Genomic DNA, 15,465 nt, shown 5'->3' on the forward strand with positions numbered 1-15,465 from the left:
CTCTTTCACCTATGCACTCTAAGTCTGTCTCATGAATGACTTTGCATGTTTGAGGTGAACTTTGCATCCTCAAAGGTCAGGGGTTATTTTGGTAGTTAGGGGGGATCAGGGACCCCCTCCAACAGTGCCTGTCAAGTCAGAGCTCACCAAACGGCTTCTGTGGCCTAAAAAAGCACTGTCCGCGAACAGCCTATCTGGGCCCATTCAAATAAGTTACACGTGGGACTTGTTGTTTGAGCGGTCAAAGGGACCTTTATTTTGGCGCAAAACGGTGGGGGCTTCGACTACAGTTTTGTCAAGGCCCCCTGCACCACCTATTCAAATTCCGTACCCCTCGGTGTAGGGGAAGCACTTGAAAAAAAATCAGAAAGAAATATTCAGTGAAAATTATTCAATCCGCCCATCCCCCGCCCAGCCAATTAAGCATTTTCAAAAGACGTGCGGGCCCTAAACTTTGAGGATCTTTTAAGGGGCCCCTGAGGGTCAGACCATATCAATTCGGAGCCATTTCGGGCCACGGGGGCCATTCCGCGGGGCGTCCACTAACCACCTATTAAAATGAATGGGATAAGTTACACGTGTCAGCGGCCCCCCTTCGGCCACCGAGGGTCCGAGAGACCCCAGATTTGGCACAGAGTTGCGTCACAAGGCCCTCGGTCACCTACCGAAAGGGCTAGCTCGAGGGGCGCCCCCAAAAATTTTCTGAGCTCTTCATACATCCCTCTGTCTCTCATACAGCTCTATACGATGAGGCCTAAGAGGGTGTTTTTGTCGGCCAGGCCTAAAACGCTCAGAAAGCAGCTAGGGCCACGGAACTTGGGGACCTGGCTGGGGGGCTGGCGGCGGTACTCTGTGCCAAATTTGGGGGTCCTGCGACCTTTTGACCTCTCGGAAGCCATCGTCCCACGTGCAACTTATTCAATGTAAACTCCGTAGGTGGTTCGCGGTCATGGGGGGCTTTTTTGAGCAAATTAGATCGTGTGACCGCGGAACTTGGGGGCCTGATTCAGGGGCCCGTGACGTAACATATATGTCAGTTCGAGGCTGATCGGGCAACGTCGGCACTTCCATGTACACGGAAGCCATCTGCGGCCCGACACTCTGGGTCTCGTGTCGGGGGCCCCAACACGACCCCCGTGCCGATTTTCGGGGCCCTCTGACCTTTCGACCCCTCGGGAGCCAACGTCCCACGTGCAACTTATTTCAATGTAAAGTCCATAGGTGGTTCGCGGTCATTGGGGTTTTTTTTTAGCAAATTTGCCAGTGCGACTGCGGAACTTGGGGGCCTGATTCAGGGGCCCGTGACGTAACATATATGTCAATTTGGGGTCGATCGGGCACTTTCCACGAAACACCTACAAAATGAATGGAATAAGTTGCACGTGTCATGGGCCCCGGTTCGGCCCCCGGGGGCCCGAGGGGTTCCAAACTTGGCCTGTCTGCAGCGTAGGGGCCCCCGAACACCATACTGAAAGCACAAGTGCCTCGCTCAAACACAACTCTTAATTGGCTCCTCAGCCCAACTTTCAAACAAAGGCCTCTTTAGCCTTTGGACTCCAAGACTGTCTTGAGGCACTTTGTGTGTTTGAGGGGAATTTTTTTGGCACGCTATAAACAATACATGAAACCTTCTGGGGCCCTGAAATTCGAGGTGCCGCGTCGGGGGCCCCTACACGACCACCACGCCAAATTTCGGGGCCCTCTGACCTTTTGACCTCTCGGGAGCCAACGTCCCACGTGCAACTTATTTCAATGTAAACTCCATAGGTGGTTCGCGGTCAAGGGGGGCTTTTTTGAGCAAATTAGACCGTGTGACCGCGGAACTTGGGGGCCTGATTCAGGGGCCCGTGACGTAACATATATGTCAGTTTGGGGCCGATCGGGCAACGTCAGCGCTCCCATGTACACGGAAGCCATCTGCGGCCTGACACTCTGGGTCTCGTGTCGGGGGCCCCAACACGACCCCCGTGCCGATTTTCGGGGCCCTCTGACCTTTCGACCCCTCGGGAGCCAACGTCCCACGTGCAACTTATTTCAATGTAAAGTCCATAGGTGGTTCGCGGTCATTGGGGGTTGTTTTGAGCAAATTTGCCAGTGCGGCCGCGGAACTTGGGGGCCTGATTCAGGGGCCCGTGACGTAACATATATGTCAATTTGGGGCCGATCGGGCACTTTCCACGAAACACCTACAAAATGAATGGAATAAGTTGCACGTGTCACGGGCCCCGGATCGGCCCTCGAGGGGCCGAGGGACTCCAAATTTGGCCTGCTGGCAGCCTAGGGGCCCCCGAACAACATACTGAGAGCACAAGTGCCTCGCTCGAACACAACTCTTAATTGGCTCCTCAGCCCAACTTTCACACAAAGGCCTCTTTAGCCTTTAGACCCCAAGACTGTCTTGAGTCACTTTGTGTGTTTTTAGGGGATTTTTTTTTGGCACGCTATAAAACGTTCATGAGACCTTCTGGGGCCCTGAAATTCGAGGTGCCGTGTCGGGGGCCCCTGCGCGACCACCACGTCGAATTTCGGGGCCCTCTGACCTTTTGACCTCTTGGGAGCCAACGTCCCACGTGCAACTTATTCAATGTAAACTCCATAGGTGGTTCGCGGTCATGGGGGGCTTTTTTGAGCAAATTAGATCGTGTGACCGCGGAACTTGGGGGCCTGATTCAGGGGCCCGTGACGTAACATATATGTCAGTTCGAGGCCGATCGGGCAACGTCGGCACTTCCATGTACATGGAAGCCATCTGCGGCCCGACACTCTGGGTCTCGTGTCGGGGGCCCCAACACGACCCCTGTGCCGATTTTCGGGGCCCTCTGACCTTTCGACCCCTCGGGAGCCAACGTCCCACGTGCAACTTATTTCAATGTAAAGTCCATAGGTGGTTCGCGGTCATTGGGGGTATTTTTGAGCAAATTAGCCAGTGCGACCGCGGAAGTTGGGGGTCTGATTCAGGGGCCCGTGACGTAACATATATGTCAGTTTGGGGCCGATCGGGCACTGTCCACGAAACACCTACAAAATGAATGGAATAAGTTGCACGTGTCACGGGCCCTGGATGGGCCCCCGGGGTTCCGAGCGGTTCCAAACTTGGCCTGCTGGCAGCCTAGGGGCCCCCACACACCATACTAAGAGCACAAGTGCCTTGCTCAAACGCAACTCTTAATTGGCAAGGCAGAGCAAATCTCTCACACATGCCTCTTTCACCTATGCACTGCAAGTCTGTCTCATGAATGACTTTGCATGTTTGAGGTGAACTTTGCATCCTCAAAGGTCAGGGGTTATTTTGGTAGTTAGGGGGGATCAGGGACCCCCTCCAACAGTGCCTGTCAAGTCAGAGCTCACCAAACGGCTTCTGTGGCCTAAAAAAGCCCTGTCCGCGGACAGCCTAAAAATAAGTTGCCCGTGGGACCTTTTTGTTTGAGTGGTCAAAGGGACCTTTGTTTTGGCGCAAAACGTTGGGGGCTTCGACTACAGTTTCGTCAAGGCCCCCTGCACCACCTATTCAAATTTCATACGCCTCGGTGCAGGGAAAGCACTTGAAAAAAAATCTGAAAAAATATTCAGAAAAAATTATCTAATCCGCCCATCCCCCGCCCAGCCAATTAAGCACTTGCAAAGGTCTTGCGGGCCCCAAACTTTGCGGATCTTTTGAGGGGCCCCTGAGGGTCAGACCATATTAATTCGGAGTCGTTTCGGACCACGGGGGCCAATTCGGGGGGCGTCCACGAAACACCTACCAAATGAATGGAATAAGTTACACGTGTCAGCGGCCGCCGTTCGGCCAACGGGGACCCGAGGGGCCCCAAATTTCGCACAAAGTTGCGTCACAAAGCCCTCTGGCGCATACCAAGAGGGCTAGCTCGAGGGACACCCTGAAAATTTTTATAGATTTTTCGTATGTCCCTCTGTCTCACATAGAGCTCTATGGGATGAGGCCTAAAAGGGTGGTTTTGTTGGCCAGGCCTAAAATGTTCAGAAAGCAGCTAGGGCCACGGAACTTGGGGACCTGGCTGGGGGGCTGGCGGCGGTACTCTGTGCCAAATTTGGGGGTCCTGCGACCTTTTGACCTCTCGGAAGCCATCGTCCCACGTGCAACTTATTCAATGTAAACTCCGTAGGTGGTTCGCGGTCATGGGGGGCTTTTTTGAGCAAATTGGCCCGTGCGACCGTGGAACTTTGGTGGCGGCCCTGGGGCCCCGTGAACCAACATATATGTCAGTTTGGGGCCAATTGGGCGCCGTCCACAAAACACCTATGAAAATGAATGGGATAAGCTGCACGTGGGACGTCCAGCCGTTTGGCCCCTAAGGGACCGTTCGGCCCCAGACTTGAAGTTTCGGTACTCTCTATGGGTCGAGAAGACTACTGCGGCCTTTCTATGGCATCTTGGAAACCATTTTTTTCCAGTGACCAAAAACGAGTGCTCGTTAGCACAGAGGGCACCTGGCGGGCATGTCCAGGCGGGTCCAGGCGGGTCCCGGGCACGACGGTCACTTTGTGCATGATGATGAAAAATAGGTGTTTAGGGTCGTTAAAGGCACTCTACGGAGAATGAGAGAGAAGAGGGTAAAAAAACAGACAGTCGGGGGATCGGCGGACATTTTGGGGGTCAAAGGTCAGTTTTTGCACATTAGGCAGTCAGGGGTATCAATAGGCACTTTTTGGACAATAGGCAGTCAGGGGGACCAATAGGCACTCTGCGGGCAGTGAGGAAGAGGAAGGTGATGAATAGGCAGTCAGGGGGATAAATAGGCACTCTGCGAACAATAGGCAGTCAGGGGGATCAATAGGCACTCTGCGGGCAGTGAGGAGGAGGAGGGTGAAGAATAGGCAGTCAGGGGGATCAATAGGCTCTCAGCGGACAGTGAGGAAGAGGAGGGTGGTGAATAGGTGGTCAGGGGGATCAATAGGCAGTCTGCGGGCGATGAAGAGGGTGAGGGGGTGTCGATAGGAACTCAGGGGGACATTTAGGCACTTTGTGGACAAAAAGGTGGTCAGGTGGACGACTAGGCATTTGGGGGGACGGGGGGGGCTTCGGGAGTGACCCACGAAGAGCTTGGGCACCCCCGAAGGCGTCCGTTCGGAGCCTAGGGCCGATTTGGCCGCCTTACCTTCGTTTTAGTAAAAGTGACAAGTAGTCATTCACTTAAGTGGTTCGTGGCGTCCAAATAATGAGTACGATCCCTCGAACCAACTATGCGTCATCTGGCAACTTATTTCCATTCAAAAATTTCCACGAACAGCCTAATTTCCCTTGACTGCTTCAGCAGATTAATGTGATAAATCTGACGTGAATCAGCCCTGTCCGAACGAACCACCTCGTAATCGAGATCACCGACTCGTCGTGTGACCACAAACGGCCCTTGCCACTTGGCGAGTAATTTAGAGCTGGAAGTGGGTAGCAGTACAAGGACTTTATCTCCCTGTGCAAATTTACGTAGTTTAGTGCCCTTGTCATATCGCCGGCGTTGGTCATCCTGAGCCTTAAGCAAATTCTCCGTAGAGAGCCGCCCCAGTGTGTGGAGTTTTGCTCTAAGGTCCAGAATATACTGAATTTCATTTTTACTCTTAGAAGGCTCGTCCTCGCAAGCCTCTCTAATGACATCCAAAACCCCTCTGGGCTGTCTGCCATAGAGAAGCTCGAAGGGGGAAAACCCCGTGGAGGCTTGGGGAACCTCCCGCACAGCAAATAACAAGGGCTCTAACCACTTATCCCAATTTTTCGCGTCCTCGTGAACGAATTTACGGATCATTGATTTAAGCGTGCGATTAAACCTTTCCACCAGCCCGTCTGTTTGTGGGTGATAGACGCTGGTGCGAATGGATTTAATGCCCAATAATCCATAAAGTTCGCGCATGGTGCGTGACATGAACGCGGTGCCTTGATCAGTGAGAATCTCCTTGGGGATTCCCACTCGGGAGATTATACGAAACAGAGCTTCCGCAACACTTTTTGCTGAGATATTACGGAGCGCAACTGCTTCCGGGTAGCGGGTTGCATAATCCACTAGGACTAGTGCAAACCGGTGCCCGCGTGCGGATCGCTCTAATGGCCGGATGAGATCCATACCAATTCTCTCGAACGGCATCTCCATAATTGGTAACGGGCGCAAAGGCGCTTTTGGGGTGGCCGGTGGATTTACCAGCTGACATTCACGGCACGCAGCGCACCATCTGCTGACATCCCCGTGAATGCCCGGCCAAAAGAATCGGGTCATGAGGCGATTTAATGTGGCCGCCTGACCTAAATGTCCGGCCATAGGATTAGCATGAGCCGCCTGGAAAAGCATTTCCCGGCGGCTCTTTGGTACTAATAATTGGGTAGTATCTTCTTTTGTCTGAGTGTCTTGGGTCACTTGATACACCCTGTCATTAATGATCGCAAAATATGGATAGGAGAGGGGCCGGTCAGGCTGAAGGTTCTCCCCATCTATCACCTGCACTCTTTCGAGTGCGTGTCTTAGCGTGTCGTCACGCGACTGTTCCAGGAGAAAGTCTTTACACCGGGAAATTCTCAGCCCTTCCCCTGAGACAGCGCGTGACGTCACCGCTTGGGATTCCCCCAGCTGAGCGACACACCCCCTATCCGGCGATTTCTGCTTCCAAGACACACCCGCACATAAGACCCCTAATAATCTATTAAATCCAGGCCAATTGGTTCCCAGAATTAGCGGGTGTTTGAGGTGCGGGTTAACTGCTACCTCAACGCTATGCTTTTTACCCCGGAATTGAATGTCTCGCCGTTAGCGGGTAGTGAATTACATCCCCGTGCACACACCTTACCCTTACTGTGCGGCTCGTATCCAATGCCGGGTCTTGAAGCAGGCTTTGGTGGATGGAGGTTTGGTTGCACCCCGAATCCACCAAAGCTTGATATGTACCCCCTTTTATACTCACTGGTATCCGGTATAGCCCGTCGCGACCGGGGGCGACGATTGGCGTGGCTGGGACCCGAATCAGCGCACTCACCTCCTTCATGGAGCAGATTTGTGGTGTGCTATTCTCGCCCCCGCGGCGCCAATGCATCGGCCCAGCCCTTCTCACTATACCCCCAGGGCCAGCAAGACCAACCGATTGAACCGGAGAGAGACCTGGCGCTGTCTGGGGAACCGCCAGGGGTCGTGGCTCCACCCCGCCGTCCGGATATGGACCCGCCCCTCTTGGGACGTTCGGCCGATCCGCCTCGGTGCACCGCCATCTGGGTGCTGGTGTGGGCGGTCCCCGCAGTCTGGGCCTGGGAACAGGAGGAGAGAGAGGGAGAGAAGAGAGAGAGGTTATTTCGCCGACCCTGGACCTCGCCACCAGGTGATCCTCCGCCAGCCGGATGGCCGTCTCCAGATCCTCTGGCCGGTGGCACTGGACCCACTCCGATGTTTGGGAGGGGAGGCGGGTGATGAATTGTTCCAGCACCACGGCATCCACCAGCTGGTCGGTGGTCCGGCCATCCTTCACCAGCCATCTGCGGCAGGCGTCACGGAGCTGCTGAGCGAACACGAAGGGCCGGCCACTGGCAGTCAGCTCCATGGAGCGGAAGAGCTGACGCTGCTCTTCCGGATTGCGGCCGGCCCGCTGGAGAACGGCTCGCTTCAGGTGAGCGTACTCCAGGAGATTCTGGGCCGGTAGGTGCTGCACGGCAATTTGGGCTTCGCCTGACAGCAGGGGGATAACTCTTACCGGCCACTTGGCCCGCGGCCAGCCACACGCCTCCGCCAACCTCTCGAAGAGGTTCAGGAACGCTTCCGGGTCGTCCTCCGGTGCCATCTTCTGTAGCGAGATGGGAGGGTGGGCGGCAGATGTCGGAGCGGGCCGGATCTCCTGGGTTAGCAGACTCCGGATTAGCTCGCGGTCCTCCCGCTGGGCCTCTACGAGGACTTGGAAGCGTCTTTCCAGATTTTCTCTCAGGTCCCCCAGCGCATGGTGTTGTTGTTGGTGGAGGGCCGCGAGCGCCTGGATGACTTCCGCACATGGACTGGCAGACGGAGTAACCATTCTGGCAGCAAAGTTTCTTCTTCTTCCCGGGTTTCGGCACCACTGTAGCAAAGTTCGTTGTTAAGGGAAGAAGAAGACAGGGTCGGCGATTCAGGTAAGCAATATATTTTTATTTTTTCCTCAGGTAAGTGCACAACACCCTTAGTGTGTGTGTGTGTGTGTGTGTGTGTGTGTGTGCTCTCTCCCTCTTCTCCCGGCTGCTCCTTCTGTTCTCCTTAAGAAGGTTGTCTCTCCGGCCCAATCACTAGAATAAACAGGTGTTATTTATTATTTCTGATTGGCCTGCTGATTAGCCGCCGGGCTCCAAGCCTGCTCTCCCCCCTCATTGGGTGTTCGATCATGCTTACCTCTCCACAATTTTATTTTGCAATAGATTCTGACTTTCAAGCAGATAAAGTTGATCGCTTACAGTAATTACACTGGGAGAGGTTTGGGAACTGTTGGTTAAACTTTAATACTCTAATAGATGTTTCGCAGTTCTAACAGATTTTACATTGTTCATTAATGTCCTTTTTTTTCACAGTGGGATGATGATGATGCTCCATACCCAATTCTACAGATGGTTGAAAGTCCTCTGCCATTTCTAGGAGAATAGAAGTTAAAAGACATTATTGCATCCTTCGCTGTTTACTGTGTTTTCAACTTGGCTTATTCACGCTACATAAAGAATGCAAAAGATGAATATCAGCAACTCCCCAAGATGGAGCAACAATTTGAATTTGAACATCAGCAACAATGTGAAGATAGAGATCCAAAATTACAAGAAAAACAACTCAGTGCAGCTGTCCGAGAGAACTGGTATTGCTGGGTCTGCATCAAACAGCAATGCTTGGATCTTTGCATTTACTTTGGTGCATGCGTTTCGAGTCTGTGCATCAGTATTTTAAGACTAGCAGCTATAGACATTTCAATAACATTGCCCAAATCAAGTGAGAAGCACAAGATGAAACAATGCTAAGAATTTTCTCCGCCCAACATCCTTGAAGAGATTGACACATTCAGGGTTTCAAATGGAACTGTTTTCATGTGCATATGAGACTGCTAATGGAGACGAAATTACTCTTTCCTAATTAAATACATTTTAAACGTCAATACTGCACTGTTTTCTATGTGGCAAGTTTTAATACTGGTGTTGTGTGATTCATATTTCCATGCAAATACAGTAAGAGTTTGACTTTGAATGGGATGTTATAAACCAAGACAGATGGACTTTCAGGCTCTTGAAACATACTCTGCTGATAAACAGTTTCTTAAGAATGTTTAGAAATTTCAAATCAAATGTGTAATATTGTTTGATCAAATGTGTTTTTGAGATCTAAAATTATAAAGGGTATAAGTGACATCTTCCAATTAACTGTATGGAAAAAGATTGCTTTGAGATTCTTGATGCATTTAGAAAATGTAAAATGTAGTGCACTAGCAAAAATGTACTTCATGAGGTGTAGTGCTGTTTAAGAAAATTTCTTTGTTACATTGGTAAAAATGCCCAGTGAAATGGGCTGTATGTACTGATGTTGAAAAAAATGTATAATAAGCTTTTTTGCTGTTTCATAAAATGTTTAAGTAGCATTTTTTTTTTAAGTTTATGCATCTGGTATGACATTGTGATAGCTTAAAACGGTCATCCTCTGAAAAGGTGACAATGTAATTGTTTTGAATCTTTAAGTGTGTGTTTGTGATAAAATGTTAAAGGTATAAAGTTACAACTATCGTGCAGTTTGTACTCATGGAAAAAGATTGCTTTTTATTCTTTTAAAATGTAATGTTTAAACATTCACCCTGTAAAAATGTTGATATTTAATGTTTAATAAATGTGATAAATGAAATTTAATGTGCTGTATATGGAGTACAAATCTGAAATGAAAAGGTACAAAATTCATCCCTATGGAGGAGTTTTAAAGGTACATTATTGTACCATAGCCCTGGTAAGGTACAAATTAGTCAGCAGAGGTACACATTTGAGCCATCAAGGTACATACTGCTAGGGTACAAATATGTACCCATGTGAAAGGGTACAGCAGGTGTAACCTTGAGGGTACCGCCCCAGTGACAAGCAATTGTACCCCTAAAGGTACAAATTTTGCACATTTTTTCTGACAGTGTATTTGTGATCCACCTTTTTTGTTCTTCATTTTTCGGATCATATCCCAGAGTTTCTTAGTTGTCGTCTATGATGTTAAAATTCATATATATTGTTTCTAGCTCTGTTTCTTGGTTTCATTAATAGTCCTTCTTGCTTTTGATCTTAATATTTTCAATTTAATGAGGTTTTCATTCGTAGGATGTTTGTTAAATATTCTTTCTGCCTTTTTCCGTTCTTTGATGGTCTTTTTGCAGTTGTCATCAAACCAGGGATTATTTCTTAGATATAGGTGTTCGATTTGCGATTATTTCTTCTGCAATTTCAATCAGTTTATTTGTAAAAACTTCTAATGAATTATGGTTTACATAATCAATTTTTCTGTATTTCTCACTGCATTGTATTTCAAAACTGCACCAGTTTGCTTTTTTAAGGTTCCATCTTGGGGTTCTTTGTCTTTGAGTACCTAATGAGGTAATAATCAATGGAAAATGATCACTTCCACTTAGGTCATTCCAGACTTTCTATGAAAAATCTGGAGCTATTAAAGAATGACAGAGTGTTAGATCAATGGCAGTGTAAGTTCCATGTCCTGGGTGCAGGTATGTATATGATCCATCATTTATAATGCACAGGTCATTTTTTAAAATGAAGTCCTCAATTACTTTTCCCTTTGAGTTCCTGTAGCTTCCTCCCCATAACGCATTATGGCTGTTTAAGTCTCCCATGAATATGGCTGGGGATGCTGTTGTAAATTATCCGTATCTTGTAAGGTAATAGTAACATCAGGGGGGATATAAATGGAACGTAAGGTAATAACTTTGTGGAGTGTTACGCGTACAGCAATAGCTTGCAAGTTGGTATTCAATGTTACATAACTGTGAATTATATACCTTCTAACTACTATAGCTGATCCTCCTAAAGGCCTATGTACATTTCTACCAAATGCATTGAAAATTTTGTAATTTTTATAGGTTATTTTGTTATTTGGTTCTAAGTGAGTCTCTTGTGGGCAGAACGCAATTGGGTTAAAATTTTCTTTCAACCCTCTACAATTCCACTGGATTATGCAGTCCTTTATATTTAGGTAGGTAAAACAAGAACAGTTCCTTTGTTGTTACATTTCGGGGATAAACTTCTGCTTCTGGAAGTTAGGATATTTTTCATTTCCACATCTTTTGGAGTTTCTGGTTTGTGACTTTTTTTTACTTGAACTATTCTTTGATGATTGAGTAGTAGTGTTTGTTTGTGTTTCCCTTCCTCTTGATGAAACGTTGGGTTCCATTATCTGGCATTGATCTTCATCCATTTGAGTCTGGTTTGAAGCATTTGGGGTTTTCTTTTTATTCAAGTTATGGTTTTTGTTTAGGCATTGAGGTTTATCATTATTTAACCAAGTCAAATCTGTTTGGCATTCTATAGAGTTCAAGATTGGTTTTACCACAGATGCATATGATCAAAATCTTTCTTGCTTCTGTATAGCTTACTTTCTCAGTACATTTAACTCTCTGAATTTCTTTTTCTTTTATCCATACAGGGCACTCTTTTGATGAAGATGGATGATCTGCTTTACAGTTGCTGCATTTTGTTGTTTTATTACAGCTTGGTCCATGTCCTTCTTCTCCACAGTTGGTACATAATGGTTTATTTTTACCTCCTGCACAACCATGTCTGAATTTTTGAAAGTTGAAACATCTTAATGGATTTGGGATAAATGTGTTGACTGTTACACTCTGGTATCCCAAATGGATTTTTTCTGGTAGATGTGGTTTATTGAAAGTCATGATGTAGGTTCCAGTTTTGACAATCTGCTCTTCTCTCCTGGTTGTAATTCTTTTTACATGAATTACACCGTTGCATTAATTCCATTTGGATCTCTGCCTCATCCATGTCTTGCAGCTCTCTCGTATGTATCACTCCTTTACTACTGTTAAGAGAAGTATGATAGAAAGTCTTCATAAGTACATTGGCCAGCATATTTGCATGCATCAAGTTTTCTGCTTGAGTTTTTTTCAAACATTCAACTAGTATTTGTCCAAATATGAGTTTTTTCACATCTTTAACTGATCCTGCAATTCCAGCGATACCTTTCTGTATAGCAAAAGGTGATCGTTTTGTCAGCGGCATTTCTATTTGGGTGGATTCTAGAATTATGAATCTTTGCCATGTATCGCCTTTTTGAGGAGTCATATATCACTCTGAGTCGTCATCTGATTTAAGTCGTTTGGGTTTTTTTTAGTTTGCCATATTTGTATAGAATTTGTTTCATTACTTCTGCTCCTCACCCACCTCGGAGGCCAACAAGGGGATGCATAGAGCTGCGGATATCCTCCAGTTATGCATCAAGAATACGGAGGTGATATACTCGAGTAAGCAGAACAAAGTTCACGTTCTTCGATAGACCCTTTAGCCATTTTCTTACAAAGTAAGTCTTGATCAGCCGATTGATTGGATTGAGCCCATCCAACCTCCCGTCTATGTGAAGTTGGAGCCAAAGCACTGTGTTGGTGTTGAGGGAACCGCAGTTACCCACATTCCTCAAATACCAGGATCTCTTACTTCACAGACACGGGTTGCCACTCACGGCGAACAAGTCGCCTTTTACGATCAGCAAAGGGGTGCTAGGGACCTATTCTACCCCAGGTCCCCACGTTTTCAAAATCACTTGCTTTTCCCTTGAAACTTGCTTAAACTTGTTTAAAACTGCATTTAATGTTGTTTAAATCAAAAAGAATGATGTAATTCATGGTTTTAAGTTGTTTTTATCACTTTATGTTTTTGGCCTGAAAACATCATATCTCAGCCCCCAGAACAAGAATACTGCATGAGAGCTCAAAATATGAGCAGTTTCAAAATCACTTGCTTTTTCCTTGAAACTTGCTTAACCATGTTTTGAAAACTGCATGTAATGTTGTTTAAAACAAAAAGAAAATTTTAAGCTGTTTTTGTCACCTTCTGTTTTTGGCCAGAACACATTATATCTCAGCCCCTGGAACAAGAATACTGCATGAGAACTCAAAATATGAGCAGTTTCAAAGTCACTTGCTTTTCCCTTGAAACTTGTTTAAGCATGTTTAAAACTGCACGTAATGTTTGTTTAAAACAAAAAGAAATTTTTAAGCTGTTTTTGTCACCTTCTGTTCTCAGCCCCTGGAACAAAAATGCTGCATGATTGTAGCAGATTCAAAATCACTTGCTTTTCCCTCAAAACCTGCCTAAACATGTTTAAAACTGCATATAACATTGTTTATAACAAAAAGAATGAGAGAATTTAAAGTTTTAAGCAGTTTTTTATCACTTTCTGATTTTGGCCTGAACACATTGTATCTCAGCCCCTTGAACAAGAATACTGTAACGGGGGTTGTGTTGTATTAAAAAGTCTTATATATAATTTGAAAGAAGAAGAAGAAGAAGAAAAAAAACAATTCTCAAAAACTGTTTCCAGTGTGATTCAAACATAGGCCACCTGCACCGCAGTCCAATGCTTAATAGCAAGTCTACGTGGGTACTGTATAAACTGGCTTTTCCACGTCCCTTAATCCCACTCCCAGCGGACCTCCTTTGATGGAATTCCTTCAGGTCAGAAATTTGGGTGGTTTGCTGCAACATGCATGTTTGGAATTCCTGGGTAAGATGAGTCATGGATTTTTCTTGTTTTTGAACACTACTTTTTAAGAAATTCAAATCACTTTGAAGTTGATGTGTGACATTCCTCTAGCAGGTGTGGGTAGGTCAGGAGGCAAATCTTGTTGTCCAAGGGAGGACATTGATTCAGGTGTTGTGCACATTTGCATTGAATTAAGTGGATGTTCCCAAGCGAGTTGGTGGCACTGGAGAGGTACCAGAAAGAATAGAGGAGTTTAACTGCACATTGGTCCTGGTGTGTATAGGCTGAGCAATGCTGTGGGTACTGGAGTATGAGGTGGCAGAGGTCGTTACTGGCCATAAAGGAGTCTGTACATCTGGAATGTCCATATCCACACAGATAGAATGTGAGGGTGAAGCGGCGGACATCTTGTTTGAGAATTTAGGTATGTAATGTGTTTCTCAATGAGTGTAATTTCTAAATAAAGATGTATGCAAAAAATCAGTACAATGTAATGATGTATGTTTTGTATGTTCAGAATGAAAGGGGAAAAAAGAGAAAAAAAGTTATTATAGTACACTGGTACAAAAAAAACAATTTTAGTTTTGAAATGGTGAACTAGTCAAAATACATATTACATTCAAAAGTCATATAACTCAAAAGTATACATATAGCAATCAGTATTGCATTATATACATGAGAAATAACATTAGTTTTGTACTTGTAATATTATGTAGTTCACACTTTCAAATGTAATATCAAAGTTCACAAGTTTGTGTTTGTGCCAGTCTTTGTGTGGTAAATTAATGTTCAAAGTGTATGTTCAAAGTTCATTTCTGCCCCACGTTGGGCGCCACTTCTGTAATGGTGGTTGTGTTGTATTAATAAGTCTTATATATAATTTGAAAGAAGAAAAAGAAAAAAAAAATGTAAATCTCAAAAACTGTATCCAGCAGGATTTGAACACAGGCCACCTGCGCCGCAGTCCAAAGCTCAACCGCTGGTCCACGTGGGAACTGTGTAAGTTGGCTTTTCCACATCCCTTGAACCCACTCCCAGTGGACCTCAAACAAAAAACAAAAAAATAGTTATCAGTATTTTAATAAACCTTCGGGCGCCAGACAAGTTTAACTTGCCAAATAATATAGTAAAACCCTGGATAGCCGCGGCAAGCACTCAACCACCATACACACAATGAAAAAGAAAATGAGAAAAAGTTAACTCAACACACACTTCTAAATGCAAACAACTGTTATATTTTAACACACAGTACAACAAAAATGTTTTCTAAACAAAAACAAATATACTTTTCATCCCTGTTCAGTCTTAGATAAAGTTTTAAAGATCTAAAATTAGCACTGCTTAGGTAACAACAAAAGAAAAAAACAAACAAACAAACAATTCAATAATAATAATAATAATAATAATGTGTGGCTGATATAGGGGAAACAAGAGAGAAAAAGAAATGTAAAGAAAGCCTGTATAATGGAGTTGTAATTTCTGTGTGGTTTGTGGGGGTGTATGAATGAATGCAAATGAACAAACATTACTGACCCGGGCAAACAACGCCGATCTGCACAGGTCCACCTTTTCATGCGATTCCCTGAGGATCCAACAGACCCCTCGCACACAATCGCTAGTGAAGTTGCCTGGCCACCATGTCCACAATTACTTTCACACCACAGTCTTTGTCTTCACACACTCAATCGTCAAAACCAACAGCTCTCCACCTTTGTACATTTCTTCTCTTCTTTCTTCAATTCTTTACCACCAAACACACGGACAGAAAAAAAAACTTCCTTTC

Source organism: Danio aesculapii, chromosome 13, assembly GCF_903798145.1.
Source record: "Danio aesculapii chromosome 13, fDanAes4.1, whole genome shotgun sequence".
NCBI classification, from domain to species: domain Eukaryota; kingdom Metazoa; phylum Chordata; class Actinopteri; order Cypriniformes; family Danionidae; genus Danio; species Danio aesculapii.